We start from the raw sequence: 26,780 nt of genomic DNA on the forward strand, positions 1-26,780 counted from the left end.
ACACCATTGACTATTAAGAAATCATAAAATGGGAAGAGGGGGGAGGGAGGAAGATGCCCAATGCTAGTGAAAGCAAAAATTTCTTATTTTAAAATGGGTTTTTAAAAAAAAAAGGCAATTTGGTTCTGAAGACATGAGGACAACTATCAGTTCCAGTGACTCAGAAAGCTGTGTTCAATCACGAGACAGATGTTTTAAGACCATCTGTCCATCATTATGAAGGGAATATGATTTTTTTTTTTGCAATAGAGGCAAAAGTTATAAACCCACTCAAAATAACATGTTTCATTTCTTTGAAATTAAGTAAATGAGACCAACAAATCCATTCCCTGGAACAGGGGACTGAGATTTATTTTCCCAAATGAATGTATTACTTCTAGTCTTCTGATAAAACAATGTTTAGAGGAGGAGGAGAAAAGACTGGCTAGAGGAAGGAAGCTTTGCACTTCAGGGGTACCACATAATGATTAAGATGCCTGTGCTACTGAGGAAGAAAGTGAGGCTCAGAAATAGGAAACACTTTGCCTGGGATTACAAACAGAGGAATGTTTGTTGTTGTTGTTTTGCTTTTTGGAGGGGGAAGGCAGGACAATTGTGATTAAGTGACTTGCCCAAGGTCACACAGCTAGTAAGTGTTAAGTGTCTGAGGTCACATTTGAACTCAGGTCCCCCTGACTCCAGGGCCGGTGCTCTATTCACTGCGCCACCTAGCCACCCCCAGAGGAATGTTTTTTAACCTCAATCTTCCCCCACAAACATTCCCTTCTTTCTTTCTACCTTCCCAATTATTGTCAAAGGCACCAACACCCTCCCAGTCACATTGGCTCACCTCCTTGGTGTCATGTTCAACTCCTTATTCTTTCTCCCCACCACCCCCCTATCCAATTCTGCCATTTCTAACCTTGGTAATGTCCCTTCTCTCCTTTGACACCACCATCATCCTGGTGCAGGCCTGCTAAACTGCCGCAGCCATCCAGCTGGTCTTCCTGCCTCGGGCTCCTTCCCACTCCAGGCTCTCCTCCATTTGGCTATCAACATTATTGATTATGTCAGCTCTCTATTCAATGAGCTCCAGTTGCTCTGTATTATATATTTGATCCTGGAATCAAACAGAGGATCCTGCTTCTTCTTAACCTTTCCAGCCTCTGACCCCTTACTCCCCTCCACACAGTCTGTGATCCAGGGGCTCGGGCCTCGATGTTACTCACAAACAGCACTCTGTCTTCTGAGTTTGGGCATTTGTCCCCTAGGCCTGGCAAGCTCTTCCTCCAAGCCCACTAAAATGTCACCTTTCCTGGTTCCCTTTCTGCTGCTGCTTCCTCGTCCTGCATCTATCTTGTTTGTGCCGTCGTTGACACGCTGCTCCCTCGGCTGGACTGTGAGCTCCCTGAGGCCAGGGGCTGGTTTTACTTTCCTTTGTGTCCCCAGCACTTAATGAGCATGGTGCTTGGAGCAGAGTAAGTCCTTACTAAGCACTCACTGGCACGTGCAGAATGGCATGTGAGGATAATGATGCGCCAGAGGCCTGAGGACAAACAAGGACCATGAGGCCAAAGTAAATGATGACGACTCCTGATGCCTGGTCATGTTTCGAAGTTCATGAAAGGCTTTACGTACATTTTTTTTTTTAAAAGCAATCGGGGTTAAGTAACTTGCTCAAGGTTACATGGCCAGTTATTTCTGGGTGTGGTGCTGAGTATCTGAGCCCAGCTTCGATCCCCAGGTCATCCCAACACTGGAGCTGGTGCTCTTACTCGCTGTGCTACCTGGCCGCCCTAGCTTTACATACATTTTAACATCTGAAATGAGGCTGGCAGGCCAAGGGAGAGACTGTGAACATAAAATGTTGGGCTCAAGATGTCAACAAGGCTTATGAACCAGAAGCAGTGAAGTCAAGGTCCTAAGACAAGGTGTCTTGCTGGCAGGCTGGGAACAGATATGGGGATGAGCTAGCAGTTACAACCAAAGGGGACTGCCCCCTCCCCACACACCCAAGTGGGGGCCCTTGTAGCTGGAAAGACCCCACGAGGGCAGCCAAGCAGCTACAGCGATCTGCAGAACTTTCAGATAAATCCTGCCAGCTGAGAGGGATGCCAAGGCTCACTGGCACACTTCTTTAAGTCAGTGAAGTCAAGACATTCAGTCTTACCTTTTCACTTCAAGAAAATGACTGTGAAGTTTGGGGTGTGTAGTAGTACATATCTATCCCATTACTGCAACCAGACTAAACTTTGGGCTACAACATGTCTAAATGATATAGTTACATATAGCTATCAACTCCATCTTCTTAATGAATCTTATTTGGGAAGATCACGGTGCTAACACTAAAGTGTCTTTTAAGAGGAGATTATTGACAAGTAAACGAGTGAGTGGAGAATAAATGCCATGGTAGACATGGTTCTAAGTACAGGTGCAGGTTAAACACGAGATCGTGTTGGCAACATTTTAGCAATTTTTTAAACCAGAAACAGGTAGCAGAAATGGGTTTAAAGTTGGCTTCCTGAGTAACATTCAATGTCCACAGCACAATGATAAATAATGATCCTGGTGATCTTAAGACACTGAAAGAACCTGAAGTTGGTTTTGAATCATAAGAAAAGTCTGAACATGTTTGGTGGCTTTGGTCACTTGTAGAGAGATAGCATTATTAGCTAGAACATATGCTCAGCCGCAATTCCTTTTCCTATCCTCAAGGAGCTTCCAATTGAATTGGGAAGGAAGACCCAAAGAAAGACAAATCAGAATGAGTTAGGCTATGCATCTAAAGCGAATCTGCAGGATCTGAATTACATCCTATCTCCCAGCATAGACTGCAGTCTCTGGTACTTCTGAAACTCCTTCTTAGTGGGATGTCACAATTCTATTTATTTCCAGTAGTTCAGACAGTTGGAAATCCTAGAAGCCATATTACCATTCCGTGCATACTTCCCCACCTCGTCTGCAAGGATATCACAAGATACTCTGATGCCAGGCAGAAATAAAAATGGACTATGTCTGACAGTCTCCAGATTTAGCAGAAGATAGTTTCTTCTAGACAGGTACAATCCTGCTTGGCAACCCCCAGGAGGAGGCAGAAGGAGGGAAGGAGAGATGGCAGATGGGTTCAAAGAGGTGAGGCAGAATTCTGAAGGGGGAAGATGCACCCAGGTAGAGAAACTTACATTTGTTCTCACTGAGCAACACCTGAGGGGAGACCAAGGAGGGGAGGTAAGTCCTAAAAGTCAGTCCAGTTTAGAAAATGACAGGAACGATGGAATTAGAGCAACCAGGAGAGAGCTACGGTTATGATGCAGCTATACCAGACAGGAGTGACATACAGAGGACCGATTAGGCAGGGGACAAACTAGGCAATCCAGGAGGACATAGTGGTAATGATGGTGTAGAACAGGGATGGGGAACCTGCAGCTTCGAGATCACACGTGGCCTTCTAGATCCTTGGGTGCAGCTTTTGACTGAGTCCAAGTTTTACAGAACAAATCCTTTTATTACGGGAATTTGTTCTCTGAAGTTTGGATTCAGTCACAGGGTCATACTTGAGTACCTAGAGGTCCACACGTGGTCTCGAGGTTACAGGTTCCACACCTTTGGTATAGAACCCTCTTGGTGGGGCCCACAAAGGACAGGGACATGCTGGAATGGGACCTGGGGGGAGCATCTTCCCAAGACTGGTGCAGAGGAAGCCCAGCCCTAGGCATGGCTGGGCTAAAGAGATCTAACTAAGGGTCACACAGCTAGTTACTATTAGAACCCAAGCCACCTAGTGTTCATTGCAGTGCTCCTTCCCCTACAACTATTAATGAAGCAGCCAATCATCCAAGTCTTTGTTAAGTATTCATTACTAAGCCACCCTGTAACTGGTGCCGGGGATACCAACACAATGACTAAATTTATCTTTATTCCCAAGAAACTTACATTCTAAACATGCAACTCCCTCAGACGTGTGATCTTATTCTATCTGGCTTCACCAACTACACTGTTCAACTGGAGCCACAACTTTAGGAGAAAATACTATAGCAAGACTGCAAGTTAGTCACCTTTGGAATTCAATTCAGCAAGGCCTCCCCTGCCCTGGGCACTATGCTAGGCCCTGGGGAGATGCAGACAAAAAAATGACAATGAAACTAGGGAGGCACATGAAGGTTACCTGGGAGAACCTTCAAGACAACCCTCATTCCACATACCGCCATCTAAATCGCTGGACCAAAATGCTTTGGGAAATTCAAACCAAACCCATTTCTCCTATGATGAAGACAAAAACGAGAAGAATGTTCTCAGAGGATATTGTAATTATCTGTAGTATTTATTTGTAGAAATAAAAGGCATGCCTATCATCTGCTTTTGCTTCCAGCATACGTTTAACCTAGACATAGTTCATAATGTCTATTTTCAGGTTCCTTCAATGTTCCCAGGCTAACAAGTAGAGAAACTCAGGAAATATAAACCACAGATGTGTGGTTAATGACAGAAATCTAATGAAAAATGCCAATTTGGGGCTATTATGGTTGGCGTGGGTAGGATAAACCATAGGCTATTATTGTATTTAAACCATATGCCCCTTCAAAAGAATGGCAACATGGTAGAAGAGTCCTGAAAGGGATAGGACAGGCCGACTTCTTGTGTGCTACTGATTATAACCAAAGATTAGACCCATCTTTCAATATACTTCAAATGCTTTACAAGTTGCTTCTCCTTAACCAACATTTGTCCCATCACCTTTGGAGGATTAAGGCATGCCTGGTTTACCAACTGTGCATCATTTAAAAGAAATTAAAGATAACAAAGATCTAGACTGGGTGCCAAAATGAAATCCAAGCTGCCAAGCAAAAAAGACATGATACAACCACAAGAGCTCAACAGCAGGAATGCAACAACCATCACATGTCTATGATGTGTTCACAAAATCCCACTTTAGTGGTTTACAAATGGGGAAATGAGAAAGTCTGGCATTCTCTTCCTTTAATTACCTAGAAATCCTCTTAAATCATGTTCCCCCTCAAAAGAAGAGAAGCTTGTTGGAAAATTCCTGAAATGGACGTTTTTTCCCCTTAACTTCCATCTCTCCTTCCAAAACTACTGTTTCTGGCCTGCTACATCAGGTAGACAGAAGTGGAGAGATGTTACATGACATAATTGAGAATGCTGATGTAAACTGATCATATCCAAGAGAATTGAGAGTCATTTAGCTATGAACACACTTGACACAAGTGAAACATAAACCTGTCAACTCTAATTTTCAAAACTAGAAATCATGAAATAATCTTTAGAAAACTGTAACACACTTCTTCACATCTCTCATCAGAGTGCTGGGTATAATTTTTCTTTTTATCATTAGATTTCGGGAAGGAATTTCAGAGATGGTCAGTTAACACCATACCCTCATTTCATATATGAGACATGAAAAGTAAGGGTACCTGCCTGTGGGATTCTAGCTCAGAACCTGACTCCAAATCTAGCTTTATTATGACTTCATCCACTTGAAGAAAATCTTAATTTGTCTATCTTCTGTTTTTAAATCACCTAAATCTTCCCGTTGTCTGCTCCTCTCACTCCACCCGGAAAGTCATTCATATGGAAAATATAAGACAAAAAGCATTGCATCTAGGAGTTATTCAACTCTGCACAGGAGAAAAGTGAACTAATGGAGCTGAGATACAGAAGTCTCCACATCCTGACAGCCTTTTAGTTACTGCCATTGAGAACACATCAGATAATAACAGAGAGGGGCGGTACCAGGACAGGGAACTCAACCATTTTCAGTACCAAGTCGGTAATCTTGAAAAGGACAGCTAGGTGGCACCATAGTGCACAGAGCACCAGGCCTGGAGTCAGGGAGACTCCTATTCCTGAGTTCAAATCTGTCCTTTGATGCTTACTGTCTGTGTGACCCTGGGCAAATCACCTAGTCGGTTGCCTCAGTTTCCTCATCTGTAAAATGAACTGGAGAAGGAAATAGCAAAGCACTCCGGTATCTTTGCCAAGAAAACCCCAAATGGGGTCACAAAGAATCAGATATGACTGAAATACTGAATAATAACAAAGGTAACCTTGACACCTATCGAAACAGACCAAGCCAGTGCTGTCTGTCTAGAATGTGAGAACTTTTAACCCTGATACTGGAAACTTCCCAAGGAAAGTGGGGAAAAAAGGCTCATTTCCTCCAGTACCAAGGCCTGAGTAAGGCTCATGGCCATTGCTCCTATAAATACTTCTCCAGACATTTTACTAAAATAGTAAGAAGAATTTGGCTGAGAAAATCATGCATATAACTCTCGAGCAGGGGGCTCCAACAGAACAGCAGAGGAAGCAGAGGGGGCCCGTAAGAGGGCTGGATAAAAACAATGGAAATAGTAGGAACAGGCAAAAATTATAGATTTTTAGAAATTCATTCTTTAGAGAGGTGGAGGTGGAGAGTATTGCACACATTTTCTGATTTTTCTTTTCCCAATACATTGATCGGTCTTGTTGATTTTTTTTCTTTTTTCTTGGTCATATGGGATGACTCCTTTGGATGAGGGAAAGGTGAAAAAGAAGGGAAAATTTCAGCAATTTAAAAATAAGGTATCAAAAAAATTTTGTTAAATTTGCTCTATCAGCAAATATAACTGAATCACAAGGAAACCTCATTTGCCCACCAACTGGGGGGAAATTATTGGCTTTTACAAGGCATATAATTTCCAACCAGATAGTGAGGTGGGAATGTAATAGTATGATTACACTTACATAGAAGAAAAGTCATCTTAAATTCTGTCCTCAAAATTTAAAGGGTAAAAGAGGCACAAATATGCAAAGGATGGAAATACAGGAGCCACTCTGTTAGTTAATATTTAATTTCCCTATGCTGTTCTTTGGGTCTGGGTAATATTCAGTGAGGGTCACACAAACAGACTTCCAAACAGAAGGTGTTATAAGGGATCACTTACTGCCTTTGATGTAGCACACTGTAGTTGTAAGTCTGAGAAACTGGCAATGACCATGCCTGACCTTTGCTCTGTATTTTTTGTCACCACAGCTTTCTTTTAGACGAGTCAATAATATATCCTGTTCCAATTTAAACAAGTTAGATCCCCATTCTGCCAGGATGGGAATGGACACAGAGCATGTTCCTCCTACAAGGAGAAAGTTCTAACCTTTTCAAAATTTAATCTAAGACATACAAAAATCTAAGCAATTTCGTCACCCTTCAAAACTGTCAACAACGTTCAACCATTTGAAATGTGGTTTTTTCAAACGATATGCTCCAAGGTTGTATTGTGTAATGAATGTATCACTGACTTGGGTGGGGCAGCAGTTTTAGGCTGTTATCAGCAACACTGTGTGAAGATGAACTATGACAGACTTAGTTCCTCTCATCAATACAAGTATCTAAGACAATTCCAAAATACTCACAATGGAAAATGCTATCCATATCCAGAGAAAGAACCATGGAGTCTTAATGCTGATGGAAGCATGTTATTTTCACTTTTTGTTTTTGTTTTTGTATTTCTTGTGGTTTTTTCCCTTTTGTTCTGATTCTTCTTTTACAACATGACTAATGTGAAGATATGTTTAACATGACTATACATGTATTACCTGTACCAGATTGCTTGTAGTCTTAGGGAATGGGGAGAAAAGAGAAAAAAATTTGGAACCCAAAATCATATAAAAATGAATGTTGAGGGGCGGCCAGGTAGCACAGCAAGTAAGAGCACCGGCTCCAGTGTTGAGAAGGCCTGGAGATAGAATCCCGGGCTCAGACACTTAGCACCCACCCAGAAACACCTGGCCGTGTAACCTTGAGCAAGTTACTTAACCCCAATTGCTTAGGGGCGGCCAGGTGGCTCAGCAATTAAGAGTACCGGCTCCAGTGTTGGGAGATCGAATCCCGGGCTCAGACACTCAGAAATAACTGGCCGTGTAACCTTGAGCAAGTTACTTAACCCCGATTGCTTTAAAAAAAAAAATGAATGTTGAAAACTAAAATAATGAATAAATAAGTAAGTTCATTGATTAATTAATCATCTTACCTTTACAAGGATAGTTACTTCATCCTGATCTCTATGGTCTAAAATTAGTTATTAAAACTATTTAGAGGTCAAGGAATTCTAACTTCATTATTTTTTTTAAGTTTAACCCTCCAAAAAACTGAATGACCCCTCTTTACCACATTTTTTATTATGTTTGAATGTGTAAATATGTTGATGGGAATAAGGAGATCCTGCAATGTCCATCCAAATAGTGTGGGAATCATCTCAAAGAAATGTATGTATTGTTCATAACTGGATAATGTAATTCTATAAGGTCCCACCCAAATGAACTCAAGACCAAAAACAATAGCTTGAAGAGGTTAATGAAAAATGGATTTTTTAAAACTTGGCACTACATATTCATGACATTGGTATCTACATCTGCTAAGTTCACATGAATCTACATTTATCACAACATTGTGAATTTCTCTTTGCCTTCCAAAATCAGTCTTGCACATGAGTGTATACAGGATCTGGTTCAATCTCTGGTCTTTTATGAGGAATCTAATATAATCTGGATCATGCAAAATATCTTCTGAGGTATTTCCAGAGCTGAATAAAGACTTCTGGGCAAACCTAAGCAGAGGTAAGTGTACTTCTACGTGAAATATTGTTTGGCCAGAACTGTGTACCTCATCACAGCATGGAGAGGTTAATAAGTTACATGCTGAAAATCAGCTACATAAATGCACAAGGCTCCTTGTGTATTCCCACTGACATTTAAGACTCAGAGTTATCAGTATTTGCTATGGGATCTTTAATTGCACTGCTTCCCTATACAGGTATCCTGTCATCCTTGTTCCTACCATCGCCTCTGGCCAACTGCTGATGCTGCCTGAGTGGATCCCCTCTTTATTTAAAAAAGATGAGCAGTTCTCCAGATTGGAGACAATTTAAAAGTGGTTTGTGTTTTGTTTTGTTTTTTTGAAAAGTTGATGAAATAGAGAAAATTAAAAGCTACCTTTTTTCCAATGGAAAAACACTGGGAACTTTTCCAATAAACAAAAGAGGTTAAGCAAGGATAGTAATGCCGCTGTATCCCCCTTCCCCCACTATTTGATATAATTCTAGGGATGTAAATAAAAGACAAATGAATCAAAATGCCAGTTAAGGAGAGAATCCCTACTGGAGATAACATGATGATTTACTTAGAAAATCCCAGAAAGTCTGGAAAAGGACTGAGACAATTAATAATTTAAGTAATATAGTAGGATACAGAGTAATTCCTAAAATTTATCAGTACTTCTTTGTGGGACCAGCAACAAAAATCAGGAGGAAATGGTAAATAGAGAAATCTCATTCAAAATAATGAAAAAATGCAAAAATTATCTCTGAATCAATCCACACATCTGAGACTTACAGAAATATAATTACATGAGGATTCTAATGAATATGGGAAAACTCACATGTACTGATGTCAATTAAATCAAGCAGAACTAGGATAATATACAGAAATACTACAAAGATTTAATTAAAAAATGAAACTGAATGGTGCATTATTATCATTATGACCAATGTTGGCCTAATGAAGCAATGAGGAAAGCGCCTTCCTCCTCTCCTTGAAGAGGTGGGGCACTACTACACACACAACAGAGTTGTGTGTGTTGGTTTTGTTTCGCTGTATTTTCGTTTGTCACTATGAAAAGCTGGCTACATATAGGTTGTTAAGACTGTGATACAAAAGCAAAAGGCTGTAACAACAAAACATTTTCTAAAGACAGTAAGGCATTTTCCCTTACTCAGTGAAAACCCCAGAATCCTGGAGGGGCAGTTGTGGAAGGGACAATCGGGGGACATCCACCCCGACCAATATTCTTGTCAACAAGAATCATAACTTTAGAGGTGGAAGGGGCCTGAGAGACCAGGTCAAGACAAATTCATCTACTGTTTTAGCCCTCATTCTAAAGAAAAGGAAACTGAGGCACAAGGAGGAAAAGTGATTTGCCCCAGAACTGGACCTGGATTCAGAAAGACCTGAGTTTGAAACCTGCCTTAGATACTTCTTAGCTGTGTGACCATAGGCAAGTCATTTAACCTCTTCCAGGCTCAGTTTTCTTATCTGTAAAATGGGAAAAATAATGACACTCACCTCAAAGGACTGTCATGAGGATTGAATAAGATCGTATAAAGCATTTTACAAACCTTAAAGTGCTGTATAAATGCTATTTTTATTATTGTCGCTATATTGTTTTTATTACTCAGGCCCTTCAGCCTTTTCTTGAAGGCTTACAGTGAGGGAACAGCTGCTAACTACCTCCTGAGCTCGCCCATTATGTAACTCAATTAAGTTTTATTTTTCTTTCTCTTGCAATCTTTATAACCTGCCTCTGTGAAGGAGAATGGAAGAAGATTGTGGAAAATAGAGTTCTAAAGAGGCAGATGGCATATGAAGCCCAGAGCACCCAGAAATATTCCAGGGATTTTTCTGTACATGGTGTTCTCCGGGACCTATCACCAGGAGAAATCTACAGAGGAGGTGTTTAATGGAGAAATTTTTTCTCAAATTAAAAAAAAAAAAAGGAATTGATCACAAAACTACAAATAAGTGAAGGTTATTTATGTTTTAAATATTTTCATTATATCACCGAAACTCAAGGTTTAGAACATAAACAGAGAAAAGCTTCCAAAGATGCTACTAACAAATTATTATAAAAAGCTTTCTTGACATTGGCTTCAGGGAGGTATGGTATGCAAGTTCCAAGCATCTCCCTGGAAATACCTTTTCATTCTTCTAGAAACGGGCTGAGAAACCTGTGACCTCTTCTAGGTCCTCAGTGCAGCCTTCTGAGTCCAAGTATTACAGAACAAATCCTTTTATGAAGGGGATATGTTCTGTGTAGTTTGGATTCAGCCCAAGGGCCACACTTGAGGACCTAGAGGGCCACAGGTAGCCTCCCTCGAGGTCATAGGTTCCCCACTGCTAAGACAAATTGCTCTTCCTTTTCTCTGCCCATCTAGGACCAGCTCAGCTAAAATCCCACCTCTCCAAAAAGGTTTCCCAACCACTCTAGCCACAAATGATCTCTTTGGTTTCTCAACACCTACACACTGGACAGCTAGGTGATGCAGGGAACAGAGCACCCCACCTGGAATCAGGAAGACCTGAGTTCAAATCCACCCACATTCACTAGCTGTGTGACCCTAAACAAGTCACTTAACCTTGTTTGCCTCCGTTTCTTCATCTGTAAAATGAGTTGGAGAAGGAAATGGCCAACCATGCCAGTATCTTTGCCAAGAAAACCCCAAACAGGGTCACAAAGAGTTGGACATGGGAGAACAACCCTGGGAAAATCACCTGACCTTAATGGCTTCTTCGCTGCTAATACAGAGATAATGCTATTTGTGAGGAAAACACTTCGTAAATCTGACAGCACCATACAGAGGTGAGTTATAATTATACCCATTCAGTTGTCAATCAATTATGGGTTTTTTTCGTGGTATCTCTTTTATTGCTAATTGATGTCTCAGGTGATAAGGGTTACTCTCAGCTAGACCCTAAGCTCTTTGTGAACAGATACATCATAATCAATGTTTCCTTCTACAATACCTCAAGCAGAAAAAAAACAGCTTTCAAGAAGCATTTTGTTGATTTAGTTTGACAAATTAAGGGTGTAAGAGTGAGTTTCTAGTACTGGGTGATTATCTCTGATGTAGAGATAAGGAGAATGGTCTCTAGGGCACAAGCTTTCTGTGCAAAGAGCTTAATGGCACCCAGCCAGTTAGATTCCTGGGTACAAAATTTAGCTAATGCTTACTCTAGAAAAACACGCAGAAGGAAACACTTATAAACAAGGACTGGGGAAAGAAAAGTCATTACTAACATACAGACACACACTGCTGCTCAACTGTTAGTTCAAGCGAAGACAACAAGCATTTATTAAACACCTTGCTAAATTCACTCTGTGCCAAGGGCTGGGGATACAAAGAAAGACAAACATATGGCCTCAGGATTGAAGCTGAAATCCTGAAGGAAGCCCGAGACGCCATGAGGCAGAGGTGAGGAGAGAAAGTGACGGAAGTGGGTCAAGCCGAGGAAGCCTGGAAAGGTAGGAAGGGGCCAGGTTGTGAGACACTTGCCAGACTGATAAAACAGCACACTAGAAACATCTATTCTGCAACAGATAAGAATGAGGGGTTCAAAGAGAGCTGACAATTCTGCTCATCTAACTTTTTTTTTCTCCCTTAGGGGCAGAAGGATGGGAGTTCTTCATTATAATTCCTTTAACTAGAGCCTAATGGTTAATCTTGGACTCAACTCAAGAATCTTTTTAGTGCTTTGAAATCTCAAATCAAAAATCTGAAGTACTATACTGCAGTTATATATTTTCAACCTTTTTATGTTCAAAAAGACAATTTATTAAGGGAATTTAAGGTCAAATCTTGCAACTCTTTTTTTTAATGAAACTTATGAAATAATGGAATTTATTCTGAGAAAGTTCTGCTTGTACTGTTTTTTTGGCCCAATCCCATTACCCCGTACAAATGGACAACTTCTTAACCTAAGATTGCTCATTTTTTCCCTCTTCAGATTGGCAATGAAGTGATTTTCACATGATTTGTGTCACTGATTAAATCTTATGAATTACATTGTAAGAGGCATCAGAATCTGATTTTGCAGAACTACAATAGTGAACAAGATACTAACCAGCCTGATAAAAGAAAATGAAAATATAAAACCCTTTTCAATTAGAAGCTTAGTTTAAAAGTAATGACTTTTTAATTTTCCCACAGTGGCTGAGCTTAGATAAATGTTTCAGAAATAAATTAAGCATGTAAGGCTTATGACTAGAGAAAAAATTCTTTTAGTAAAATAGTCATTATTCCTATCTATTCTTACATCATCAAACTTTACATGCAGAAACCTTTCATACAAATCACAAAGCAAGGATTTGTAAAATATGACCCACTCAGGGAAAAAAAAAAAAAGGATTGCTCAGTGAGACATCAGTTGCAGTCTCAATATTCAATTGAAGTTCTTGGACTTCAAACCCAATATACCTTCTACTATATAACATGTTTACATAAGGACTATTTGACAGTAAAGAGTGTTTTAAGATTCAATTGGGCTAGATACTATAGTAGGCACACAATCTATTTCTTAAAAGGTCTTGGTAACCAAGAGGACAAGCTTTCATATTGTCTTTAATAGTTCAAGTGTGGTCTTGTCTTCAGCTGGGATGATGGCTTTCCCAAAGGCCCCATTCCCACTGAGTCATATTGCATAGCTGGAAGGGGCCTGCCAAATAGAGGTCAGCTAGTCAAACACCTTTAAAAAAAAAGATTGGTCCAGCTCAGGTCCAGCGAGTTTAAATGGCTGGCCAATGACCACACAATTTGCTTTCTGAACCCAAGGTTTAGAACTCGGGTTTCCTTTTATTAGCTGTGTGACCTAGGAAAAGACACAAGATTTCTTCATCTTAAAAAGGAGTAAAGTGAATAAAATTATCTCTAAGGTCTTAGGACCTTTTCTGTCTACTATGGCATTTCTCCACGACTGGGATGTTGGGAAGTCTGACAGCAGAAAGAATACTAGATTTAGTTTTGGCATGATAAAATGGGACAGCTAGGTGGCACAGTGGATAGAGGGCTGGTCCTGGAATCAGAAGACTCATCTTGTTGAGTTCAAATATGGCCTCAGAGTCTTATTAGCTGTGTGGCCTTGGGCAATTCACTTGACCTTTTTTTGTCTCAGTTTCCTCATGTGTAAAATGAGCCTGAGAAGGAAATGGCAAACCACTCCAGTATCTTTGCCAAGAAAACCACAAATGGGGTCACAAAGAATTAGACACAATTACAAGGACTAAATGACAGAATCATAAGATCTGGGCTCAAATTTTGTTCCTACCACTTTCTACCTATGTCATCTTGGCTGATCCACTCTTTGAGTCTCAGTTTTCTCATACATAACCTGAAAAATAGAGGCAGGGTGGAGAGAAAGCTGCCCTGGGAATCAAGAACATCTGGGTTCAAATCCTGCCCCTGACACATGCTGGCTGTAGGATCCCGGGCACATCACCCAAACACCAACTTGGCCAGAAACAGAATAAAACATAACTGGAAAATATTTAACAGAATGAATAAAAATATAATACAACACAGATAACATCAAGGATGATTATGTACAGATCAGCAGCCTTGGTTTCTATTCATAGAATTTGACAACACTAGTCTAGACCAGAAGCACAGTCCCTACACAGCTCACTTAATATTAAGAACAGAAGGTGACAATGACCTGGACTGGTAGATGTGTTTCCTTCTCAGGAGCTCCCCTAGATCAATAATCCCAGGTCCAATCAAAAAAGGGGGGAGAGAACTTTGCAACTAGATGGCTTCCTAAAGTTCCTTCTAGTGCTAAATTCTGTGAGTTGTTAAGGCCAAATGAAGTCATACATTAACATTCACATCAACAATAGGTTTAAAGGGGTTAAAAATGTGATAACAGAGCATAGTGCGGGGGAACTTTCTACATTTTAAGAAAATCAAGTTGATAGCACTTGCTTGGAAACATCTTTCTCAGGGCAAAATAGAACTACAAAGTTTGAGCACATGCCTTCGGTCAAACTTTATTGTTACTTATATGCTCTTAAGAAATCATAGAAAGGGGGAGGCCAGGTGGCGCAGTGAATGAGTGTCAGCCCCAGCGTCGGGAGACCCGGGATCGGTTCTGGCCTCAGATACTTGGCACCCACACAAAATAACTGGCCGTGTAACCTTGAGCAAATTACTTAACCCCAATTGCTTTAAAAAAGAAAAAAGAAATCATAGAAAGTCAGCTTAAACTGAATTATATTGCTTGAAAAAGAATTATTATCACCACCTGTAATACAGTTTTCTCAAAAACTTGGAAAAGAATACCTCTCTGAGCTTTGTGTTTGCAGAATTGAGTCTTCATTTCCACTACAATGTACACACCTGGAGTCCTCAGCAACTTTTTTATTTGACCACAGTTCATTTAAAAACCACAGATTTAAGCAGCCGGACAAGGGAGTGACCCAGACTCCTCATACTTACTGTTCTTTGGCTAAAGGAGGTTACTCCCTGAATCATAAATGGTGAGTCACTGCCCAACTTGGCTGATGGGAAGGTCTCTGCTGGGGCATACCGTGACCATAAAAACACAATCACTAATACTCTCAAATCGGTTTGATTTCCTTCCATTTTTATATTTTAATTTGATGATTTCCTGCCAACCCCATAAATGAAAATACAGAGAACTGTCTGGTTCACAGGTCTCAATCTCCAGTCAAATCACTTCCTACTGTGGACACTAGAAAGTCTGGATTGAAGCCCAGGGATTTATTTATCCCCTTATTTTGAGAAACTACTGGGGACTAAATGGGTTCTACAGTTCTTAGGATTATACTCTGATCTAGGATACAAGACCACCTATAGGAGAGCCTGAACTAACATGAAAGCTAACATTCCATGGCAGAAGTCCTTCACTTAAATGGAAATGTGAATACTAGATATTTACCAGGACTCATCAATAGCATTCAGGATTCTTCTTATTATAAGGAACATTCAACTGAACATTCACTAAGCCTATACTATTTTCAAAACATTAGACTGATTGCACATGACTTAATTTTTTATTGTCTCTGTACCATTACTCACTCATCTTCCCTTCCTAGATACTTCCGCGTCCCATCATTCTTCTTTCTGTTCTATCCCTCAATTAAATTCAAATATAAATTGAATACCTACCATGTCCAAAACAAACAAACAAACATACAACAAAGACCCACCATTTGGTTCCTACTTTTCCTTTGCACAATTCCTTCCTTCCTCTAGACCTGGCCCATCCTTTCTTGGATAAAGGTGGGTTGGAGAAATCAAAGACAGTGAAGGATAAAATTGGTTTGTTTCTGTTGCTTTCTCAGAGTAACATAGCCCTGGACCCCAGGAGAGGAGGACTAATACTCATCATTTTTGCTGCTGTCCCAGTGGAGGTGGTGCAGGGAATGTAGGAACCCCCTCTAATGGACTTGTAATCATCACATTCCACCGCCCCTTCAGAAGGGGAGGAAACAGAGCAACAATAACTACTTGGATTCTATGCCGTCTTATATCATAGCCATGACATGGCAGTGTCAGGAGTTGGTCACAGGTGATACCGCTTTACCAAGTTATACCACCTGGGCCAGAGCTCTCTCCCTTTCTCATATTACCTTAGATTTTGTTGTCTGTGCACAAAGGTTCTTAAACTGGTGTTCATAACTTGGGATTTTTAATATTTTAGTAAATGTATCTCAATACAATTGGTTCCAAATCCCATGTATTTTATTCATTTAAAATCCTTATTCTGAGAAACCTTCACCAGATTGACAAACAGGTCCAGGACACAAAAATCAAGCAAGCAAGCAATAGACATTCATTAAACACCTACTATATGCCAGGCATTCTGCAAAGTATGGGGCATACAAAAAAAAAAGGCAAAAGATAGGCACTGCCCTCAAGGGCATGAGAAGATAAATAGGAAGTAATTAAAACAGGGAAAGCACTGGGATTCAAAGAAGCAAGGGAAAGCTTCCTGTAGACAGTGGGATCCTTAAAGAAAGGAAGCAGAGGAGGGAGAACATTCCAGGCAGAAGGAAAGGGTGAGAAGCCACGCTTTCTGAAAGCAGACACTGTTTAATTTTCATTTTGTTTCTCTAATGCTGTACATAGTAGGTATTTATTAGTGTCTGCACTCAAGTGAACCACCCATCACACTTGGTTTATTTTTTTATATATCCAAAGCAGGGAGAATGCTTTCATCTTGAACACTAGAATAGGTAATCAAACCTAATAAATATAGCAAAACTTTAAAATGAATTTATTTCCCAGGCAATCATTCACTGAAGCAAGTTTGGGGGCACAAAAATTCTTAAAAGGGATATGCAGGGAGCCAAGATGGCGGAGTAGAAGCACGACCCTCCCACAGCTCCAGCTTCCACCCTCCCCAATCCATGTAAAAAGGGGACTCTAAACAAACTTTGGAGCTGCAGAACCCACAAAATGACACAGAGAAGCTAACCTCCCGCTGAGAACAGCCCGGCAGGCCGGCAGGAATCAGCCAGCTCAGCGCTCTGGGAGCCGAACCCAGCCCCACCACGAGGCTTTAGCCCCAGGGCGGGCCTGACCAGCTGCCAGCCAGAGGGACTCCAGATCAGCAGCAGCTGTGGCCATTTCCAGATTTATCAACATATAGATGCGAAGGACAAGGTGAGAGGCCAGTGCATTCTGGACTTTGGGACCCAGTAAGTGGGAGTGCGTGGCTTTTACCCCCGGGGCGAGAAACCGCTGAGATGCTGGCACAGCCTGCCAGCTCCACGTGGCGGCTTCAGCTCCTGGCCTGCAGAGTGTAGGGGGACCAAGCACCAGTCTGAGGGGTCATCGCTCTTGCTTTAACCTGCTTGGATCTGGATTGCAGTCTAGGGTGGAGGTCCTGGGGTGTGTGTCCAGCTTGCCAGAGCGTGTGGAGACCTCAGAGAGGGCACCCATCTAATACCTCCGGCAGCGGAGAAAACCCCAGCGTTTGGGACGAAAACTTCCCTGTCTGGTGGCAGAGTCCTACTGTGGCAAAAAGCCCAAAAGTCAAATCATTGAGTGGCAAAATGAGCAGGCAAAGGAAACAAAGCAGACAGAAGATTCCAACATTACACTCCTATTTTGGGGATAAGAAGGAGCAAGGCATGGAACAGGAGGAAATCAGTGAAGTCAGAACTCCTGCACCAAAAGCTTCAAAGGAAAATACAAGCTGGTTACAGGCCATAGAGGACCTTAAGAAGCAGATAAGAGAAGTGGAGGAAAAATTGGGAAGAGAAATGAGAACAATGCAAGAAAATTATGAAATGAGAGTCAACAGCCTGACTGAAGAAAATAATACCTTAAAAAACAGACTGACTCAAATGGCAAAGGAGGCTCAGAAAGGCAATGAGGAGAAGAATGCCTTAAAAAGTCGAATTTGCCAGATGGAAAAAGAATCTCAAAAGCTCACTGAGGAGAATCATTGCTTCAGAATTAGATTGGAGCAAATGGAAGCTAATGACTTTATGAGAAATCAAGATGCTGTTAAACAGATCCAAACAAATGAAAGAATAGAAGGCAATGTGAAATATCTCATGGGAAAAACCACTGACCTGGAAAATAGATCCAGGAGAGATAATTTAAAAATTATTGGACTGCCTGAGAGCCATGACCAAAGTAAGAGGCTGGAAAGCATCCTTCAGGAAGTTCTCAAAGAAAACTGCCCTGATGTTTTAGAACCAGAGGGCAAAATAGAGGTTGAAAGAATCCACCGATCACCTCCTGAAAAAGATCCCAAAAAGAAAACTCCTAGGAATATTATAGCCAGGTTCCAGAATTCCCAGATTAAGGAGAGAATATTACAAGCAGCCAGGAAGAAACAATTTGAATATTGTGGAAACACAATCAGGATAACCCAGGATCTGGCAGCTTCTACACTGAGGGATCAAAGGGCCTGGAATGTGATATTCCTGAGGTCAAGGGAGCTGGGATTAAAACCAAGAGTCACCTACCCAGCAAAACTGAGTATCCTGTTTCAGGGGAAAATATGGTCATTCAGTGGAATACAGGACTTTCAAGCATTCTTGCTGAAAAAACCAGAGCTGAATAGAAAATTTGACATTCAGATACAAGAAGCAAGAGAAGCATGAGGAGGTAAACAGGGAAAAGAAATCATAAGGAACTTATCAAAGTTGAACTATTTTTTTTTTTTAAGCAATTGGGGTTGAGTGGCTTGCTCGGGGTTGCACGGCCAGTTGTTGTTTCTGGGTGTGGTGCTGGGTGTCTGGGCCTGGATTTGATCCAGGTCGTCCCGGCACTGAGGCCGGTGCTCTTGCTTGCTGAGCCACTTGGCCAAAGTTGAACTATTAACATTCCTACATGGAAAAACAATAATTGTAACTTATGAAACTTTTCTCAGTAGTTGAAGGGATTAGAAATATATATATATATATATATATATATGTCTCTATATGAGGGTTTGCAGGCATATGAATACATATGTGAATGTGTGTATATATGTTTACAGGTATACATAAATAGAGGGCACGGGACCAATTTAACAGGAAGTTATGATACTTAAAAGGTGAAATTAAGAGGTGAGAGGGATATAATGAGAGGAGATGGGGAGAGACAGAGTGGGGCAACTATCTCATACAGAAGAGGCAAGGGAAAATGGTTACAATGGAGGGGAAGAAAAGGAAGGCAAAAGGGAATGGGTCAACCTTATTCCTATTGAATCTGGCTTGAGGAGGGAGGGAAATACACACTAAATAGGGGATCTCACCCTCCAGGAGAATAAGGAGGGGAGAGGATATGAGGAGAGATGATGGAAGGGAGGGCAGGCTGGGGGGGGAGGGAAGTTGGAAGCACCCACTTTTGAAAAGGGACAGGATCAAAGTAGAGAATAGAACAAGTGGGATGTGGGATAGGAGGGAGGGAAATATAGTCAGTCTTTTACAATATATCTGCTATGTTATTGTTTTGCATTAGCCACACATGTACAACCTATACTGAACTGCTTATCTTCCCAGTAAGGGTGGGTGATAAGGGAGGCAGGGAATGAATCTGGAATTCAAAGTTTTAAAATCAAATGTTTAAATATATATATACTATTATCAATATTGTTTTACATGTAATTGGGAAATATAGAGATCCACCATGCCCTACTGGAAAAGTTGAAACGGGTATGGGAGAAAATATGGGAGAGAGCAGATCAGAGGTGGGGATATCCTGTGGGACTGCTGTTTTGGGGGGATGGGTGGGGGAAAAACGGGGAGAAAATTTGTAACTCAAAATCTGGCAGAAACAAACGATGTAAATCAGAAGTTAAAAAAAAAGGGATATGCATACATATACACATATATACACATATACACACACAAATATGTATATACACGTGTGTGTGTGTGTCTAAGTAGATATTTTTAAAGAAAAACAAAGGCTATAAGCAGCTTTCAAAATCACATCCTCATTTGAAGAGAAGAAAAGCAGTGAGATGTTTAAAAAAGAAACTTAATTTATGTTATAAATCTCTAGCGCTATTTTTCTTAGCAACTGTCCCATCCAGAAGCTGGTTTATTTTTTCTTCCTCATAATATTTATCTCACAGGCTTATAAGTAGAAATAAATGTGGGGGGAAAAGTTTGAGGATATTTTCATGGGCATTGATATGACCCGTTTCCTACATGCTAAGTAATTTTACTCATATCATTTAAAGGAAAAGCAAAACCACTAAGTATTAGCATTATATTAGTTTAAGTACATAAGCATTACATTAAGAGGTATGTTGGCATTTGTGACACTGCAGACCACCCAGCCCTCAGTCTGTTATTCACTACCTCTATGACCCAAGGTAAGGATCTTCCTCTCTCTGAACCCCCACTTCTTCTTTAAAATGAGAGGGCTGGAGATGATAGCTATGGTCCCTTCCAGTTCTAGGAGTCTTGGAACCCTTGGGGTAGGTATGGTCTCGGCTGAGGCAGAAGACCCTTAATCCTCCCCTCTGTCCCTCACACTACACAACATTCTGTAACAGCAATGGACCCAAAGTAGAACACAAAGTTGGGGCTGCTATCTGAGAAAGTATTTACCTGATTATTTTTATCCAGCCTCCCCAGCCCAAATAAGGCACTTGGGACATATGTATAAAAAAAAAATCCTTCTTAAAAGCTCTAGGTGTTTCCCCTCTATCCCCCATTGCTCAATGATCTTAGATTTAAAGGGCTCTATGGATGTTTCCTCTTCCCTAATAAAACTCCCTTCTGCTACATGCACAGGCAGATGTCTCTCCAGACAGGCAAAGCTGGTTCTCATCATGAGCTTTGAAAATGTAATCAGTTTGGTATCAATTTCCATCATCCTCTTGCACACACAGACTAGTGGGACCAAGCAGAGATCCAGGTTCTCAGTAACACAAAAAGTAACATCTGTCTTTTGATCTAATACCCAGGGTGACAGCCTATCGGGAGGCACACTCCATCAAGAGTCCAAGGAAACAATAAGACTAGTCGATGCAACAATGGAGTTCTGAAGAACTGATCAAGCACATTCTGTTAGATGCTATCTCACAGCTCTAAGTGAAGGCAGAATCAATCAAGAAACATATATTAAGCACCTGATATGAGAAAGAATATATACAACATTTTAAGGTTTGCAAAGCATTTTTAGCTAGGATATCTCATTTGATCCTTACAGCAACCATTGGGGGGGGAGGGGTAAGTGCTATTATGTTTCCAGTTTTATAGATGAGGGAGTTGAGGCCAAGAGTTTACGTGACTTTCCCCAGGTCACTTACATTACTAGTTAAATATCTGAGACAGTGTATGCTCCTTGCTTATGGAAGATGTGGATTCTAGTCCAGATCTACTAATTCCTTATGTTGCCATGGACCCAGCCTTAGTTTCTTCATCTGTAAAATAAGCAATTTGGATTAGATGACCTCTGAGGTCCTTCTTACTCTAAATAGAAATATACTCAGAGCTAGCATTTCCCTAAAAGAAAACTACCACGAGGCAGAGGAATGTATCCTAATTTTTTTTTTTTTTTTTTGCTTTTTGGAGGGCAATTGGGGTTAAGTGACTTGCCCAAAGTCACACGGCTAGTAAGTGTGTCAAGTGTCTGAGGCCAGATTTGAACTCAGGTCCTCCTGATTCCAGGGCTGGTGCTCTATTCACTGCACCACCTAACTGCCCCAATGTATCCTAATTTAAATGAAAGAAACACAAATACTGAACGATGACCAATTCTAATGCATACTCCATATTATACCTGAGAACTACAGAAAAAAAAAAGTGTCTACTTTGCTCTGGGTACCTCTATACCTGAACTCAGGTTAGGTTTTCCTCCTACTTTACTGTGCCAGATGCTAAGGATGCAGAGGCAGAAATCAAAAAGCTGCTCCCTCCCCTCAAGAAGTTTACAGTCTACTGTGGGAGACAACATGTGTCTAATATAAGTAGATTCAAAGAAAATACAAAGTAATTTGCGGAGACAATAGAGCAGGGATGGGGAACCCGCAGCCTTGAGGTCACATGTGGCCCTCTAGGTCCTCAAGTGCAGCTCTTGACTGAGCCCTGAATTTGGTCAAAGGGCCATACTGAGGACCTGGAGGGCTGAATGTGGACTTGAGGCCACAGGTTCCGCATACCTGCACTAGAAGTTAGAGAGACTCAGGAAAGGTCCCACATAGAATAGGAAACCTTTGAGTTGGGGTTATGGCCACAGCCACAGACCCCGTCCTGGATGAGAATGGTGGCTCTCAGATACCTGGTGGTTCACAGGCTAAACTGAGTCTTGCTGCTGCCAAACCAGGGCCTGGAAGCAGCTAGGATAACTCTTAAGTTGCTATGATAGGAGGTGAAATCACAAAGTATATGAGAAAAGAAATTTTGGTCTTTACTTCTATGTTCTCTTTTCAGGAGGTGGGTATCACCTAATCACTCTGAAGGAGAAATGACCAGGAATTCTCTGATATTGCATGAATAAACTTTTAACTGATTTATTTTTAAATTCATTTTTATTAAATATTATTCACTGATGATAACTCTCTATAGGTGCCCAGGAGCTTTAGAAATAAATATTAGAGGGGCAGCCAGGTAGCACAGCGAGTAAGAGCACCGGCTCCAGTGTCGGGACGACCTGGGGATCGAATCCAGGCTCAGATACTTAGCACCCACCCAGAAACACCTGGCCATGTAACCTTGAGCAAGTTACTTAACCCCAATTGCTTTTTTAAAAAAAGAAAGAAATATTAGAAAAGTCAAACTTCCCTGAGAGCATTTGCTAGTTTCACCTCATCAGTGACAGAATCTAGCTCATGGATTTCATAAACAACATTTTTTCCCAAAACACTAGAGTGAGCTGGTGCTTACTTAACCAAAACACAGGTCGCCAACCTTTCTGCTATTTTTCATTCTTCAATGTCTTACAGTCAGATCACCCAGTGAGGGACAAGCACCAAAGCATGCAGGGGAGCAGGGGAAAAGGCTCCAGGGAAGGCTGTCTGTGATCTTTGCTCTGATGGAGTCCAGGTCCTCTGAGTCACCCTGTGAACTTGGACAAGTCTTTGGAACTGAGTCTCAGATTCCTCTTCTGTTAAATGAGTGATAGTAATGTAAAGTGATTTGAAGATCTCCTTGTCCTGGCATACACTTAGCACCTTGTTTCAAGTGTGATTCTATCAAGTACTACAATCTAGAACTTGTGAATCCCACAGTGGGAGGAACTTTCTGTTGTAACAGGAAGAGGTGAAACAGGGAGGAGCTAATAGCTTGTATAAGGAAAAGTCCAAGCTGAAAGAGGCCAGAATTTCTCTCAGAGAGCATCTGGAGGCTGGGCTGCTACTGCTGGACTGAGGACTGAACTGAGACAGAACTTCTTGGAGGCTGAGGAGGAGAGGCCCAGGCTGGAGAACAGAACTTGTGGTGGTAGAGCTTCTTCTGAGAGCCAGCCCGAACTTCTGCTGAGGAGCTACTGTGAGTGACAGGGGAGGATTCCTGCCTGAAGGGACCTGTTCTGTTGTGAAGACTTGGGAATGTGGGTGCTCACTGCACTAACCACATGTACCAACTCCATGGTTACTGTAATGACTTTGGCTTTCTGGTTCTGGGACTCGGTTTCCTGGTACTTGAATAAGGACTTGAAGTAGACTAGACACTGTGAGCTTCAATATGGGACAGGAACTGCACAAAGAGCTGGACAAGGAACTGGGAGCTGTCTGCCTTAGAACTCAGGTGGCAGTTGGTTAGATGCTGGCAGGAGCTGGACCACGGAAGAGGAACTATGGAGGCTGAGAGCCTGCCTCGAGTCAAGATGAAAAGACCTCTCCTTGGGTATTTAATGCTGAGACTGATGAAATTCTAACTTACTTGTGACCTAGGGGTGGATGGCCTTTGTACTTTTCACTACCCCTTAAGAGGATGCTGAGTAGTGACTGATGATATTGTAACTTAACTGCACCCTATGGGTGGAGGACTTTGATTTTTGTACTTTGTAATTGAATTAAGGACTTTGTGATTGACTAAATGAATGTACTTTGCTTAAAACTATGTGACCACTTTGGTGAAAACTATGTGGCTATTTTATTGATAAGCTTTAACATTGTGAATGCTGTACCTTGATTTTCTTTGAATGTTTTGTCTTAGTTTGTTACTGAATAGAGAGTTTATTATACTGTGTAATCAACACCTTAAAAGCTGTTGACAGCAGCAGTCCTCTGGAAAGCCCTCATGCTTGGCTGTTACAGTGATCTAAACAATCACCTTCCTTCTCATTCTATACCCATCCTCCTCTGTATGGCCCAAATACACTCAGAATTGGTACTTGACTCCCACCAAGTTTGTTTGTTTGTTTCTTTTTTTTGCTTTTTGGAGGGGGGAGGGTAAGCAATTGGGATTAAGTAACTTGCCCAAGGTCACATGGCTAGTTATTTGTGTTAAGTATCTGAGACCAGATTTGAACTCAGGTCCTCAGGGCCGGTGCTCTGTTCACTGTGCCACCTAGCTGCCCCAGCAAGTTTCAATAAAACAAACAAAAGTATTCTGATTTAAATGATGAGCTGAGCAAGAGTGCTGAAAGATAACCAATTGTAAAGTTCTGTTGTTGTTGTTGTTCAGTCCTGTCCAACTCTTCATGACCCCATGGACACAAGACACAAGACACAAGTCCATGGGGTTTTCTTAACAAAGACCCTAGAGTGGTTGGCCATTTCCTTCTTCAGTCATTTTAATGGATACCCTGTATTAAACCTAAGAACCACAGAAAAAAGAAATGTAACTACTTCTGAAAATGAAGAGCTCTTTTTCTCTGGGTACTTCCCCTCTTTTTTAACCTCTGATGCACCAATGATAAGAAATAGTTATATAGGGGCGGCTAGGTGGCACAGTGAGTAAGAGCGACAGCCCCCGGAGTTGGGAGGACCCGAGATTGGTTCCAGCCTCATACTTAACACCCACCCACACAAACCAAAAAACAAAACAAAAAAAAGAGCAAAAACAAAAACTGGCCATGTAACCTTGGGCAAGTTACTTAACCCCAACTGCTTTAAAAAAAAAAAAAGAAAGAAAGAATTATATAAATATGTATAGAAAGTATTGATATAATTTTAGCTAACCTTGGCAAAAATCATAATTACACTTTCAGAACACTTTAATATTTACAAAACCTCCATTTCTCAACCTAGTGAGACAGGAACTACAAGATTCACTCTCCCCATTTTTAAAAATTTTTTTTTGCTTTTTTGGAGGGCAATTGGGGTTGATTTGCCCAAGGTCCATGGCAAGTTTTTGTGTTAAGTGTCTGAGAATGGACTTGAACTCAGGCCCTCTTGACTCTAGGGTTGGTGCTCTATTCACTGTGCCACCTAGATGCCCTGACACTCTCCCCTTTTTCCAGATCAAGAAACTGACATCATCTACCTGGGAAATATCAAAGCCAAGAGTCGAACTAATGTCTCCAAGTCTGGTGCTTACCTCACTCTATCTGCAACTTCTCCTTTAGCTCAATTATAGGACAAGAACACAAAGTATTTTGTAAAAAGCATAATTCTTTTTTAAAAAATATATTAAAATGTTTTAAAACAAAAAAAAAAATTTAATTTTTTTTTTTTTTTTTTGAAAACCAAACAGGTCTGGACCTGGGTCAGCTTTTTTCTCTTAGGATGGTTATTTATCATTCTCACTTTCTGGATTCAGGTGAAATTCTCATATTCATCTTTTCTTTCTCTCAGAGGGAGAGAATTCTTTGGAAGCTAATTTAAACTTTCTTTCGTATAACTGTTTAACAGACCATAAAAATGATTACATTTTTAAAGTATATAAATCTATATTTCTATAAATTGTGTGTGTATGTGTCTTCAAGCCCCAGAGGGGTTCAATTTCCTCCAGAGCTCACATGGGCTATGCTGTTCTCCAAACACCAAGAAAGGGAGATCTGAAGTGCCTTAAGAACAGCAGATTAGAGATCCAATGCAATCTTTGTATTCTGATGTTAAACCCAGTATATCATTGATAAGTGAAATCCATTTCTTTGAAGCCATAAATTAAGAGCTGCAAAAGTGAGCTGAAGCTCACTTTCTGGACAGAAGAAAAGCAATCAAGGAGAAACCTGAGGTGGTTTTGTCCTTGCAGCTGGGAAATGAGCATTGCACAGGTCCAACCCCTTTAGAGTGCATTCTCTGTTACAGAAGGAAAGGCCAGATCTTCCTAAAGTTCTAGTGTGGGTTATCAAAGGTTTGGGGATTTTCTGAAAAGTCATTTGCTGCTCTGTAATAACTGCAAAGGAACCTCTGGGTAAGTAACCTCTGGGTAGTCTCCAAACTGCATTTTAATTTCTGAAATCTCTAACAGCAGCACAGTCAGATCTTTGCTCCCTTCCTGGTGGCCAAGAGTATCCCCTCTGTGCTTCCAGCTAAAACCAGCCTGTGAGTAAACTTGAATGAAGATTTCCCCGAGTGGCCCTATACTCAGCTACTAGCTGAAGAAATGCACCAGCCAAAGTTCTCTTCCTTCTAAAGTAATATCCAGAGAGTGTTTGTAGGTCTCTTAAATTTTCCAATCATCATTTAGGCTTTTTAAAAAATGCACTTTTGAACTAGATTCAATTTCTTCCAGGGGAAGGGCAAATGATATAAGGTATGATTAGCAGCAGCCTTCCATGAGAATCCTGGACCTGAAAGCACGATATTTCAACTGTACACATCTGGTTTCCCCCAATATACTGCCAATTCTGAATTTCAGTTTAAAACCCAGCTGGGGTAATGCAAAACTGGTG

At 41.0% G+C, this 26,780-nt stretch overlaps 1 protein-coding gene and 1 long non-coding RNA gene across 12 annotated transcripts in view; one reads left to right on the plus strand and one right to left on the minus strand.

Moving 5' to 3' along the window:
• The window catches only part of BANP (BTG3 associated nuclear protein), a 271,124-nt gene that overhangs the window by 29,375 nt on the left and 214,969 nt on the right, over nucleotides 1–26,780 (minus strand). The window lies entirely within an intron of this gene.
• On the plus strand, nucleotides 7,299–12,557 carry LOC138159577 (uncharacterized). The gene is made up of 4 exons (XR_011167912.1): nucleotides 7,299–8,589; nucleotides 8,786–8,905; nucleotides 10,962–11,386; nucleotides 12,190–12,557. It is a non-coding gene; the product is annotated as an uncharacterized lncRNA (long non-coding RNA).

Source organism: Petaurus breviceps, unplaced genomic scaffold (assembly GCF_028583685.1).
Source record: "Petaurus breviceps papuanus isolate PSGF00001 unplaced genomic scaffold, PetGlider_PUasm1.0 176, whole genome shotgun sequence".
Taxonomy (NCBI): domain Eukaryota; kingdom Metazoa; phylum Chordata; class Mammalia; order Diprotodontia; family Petauridae; genus Petaurus; species Petaurus breviceps.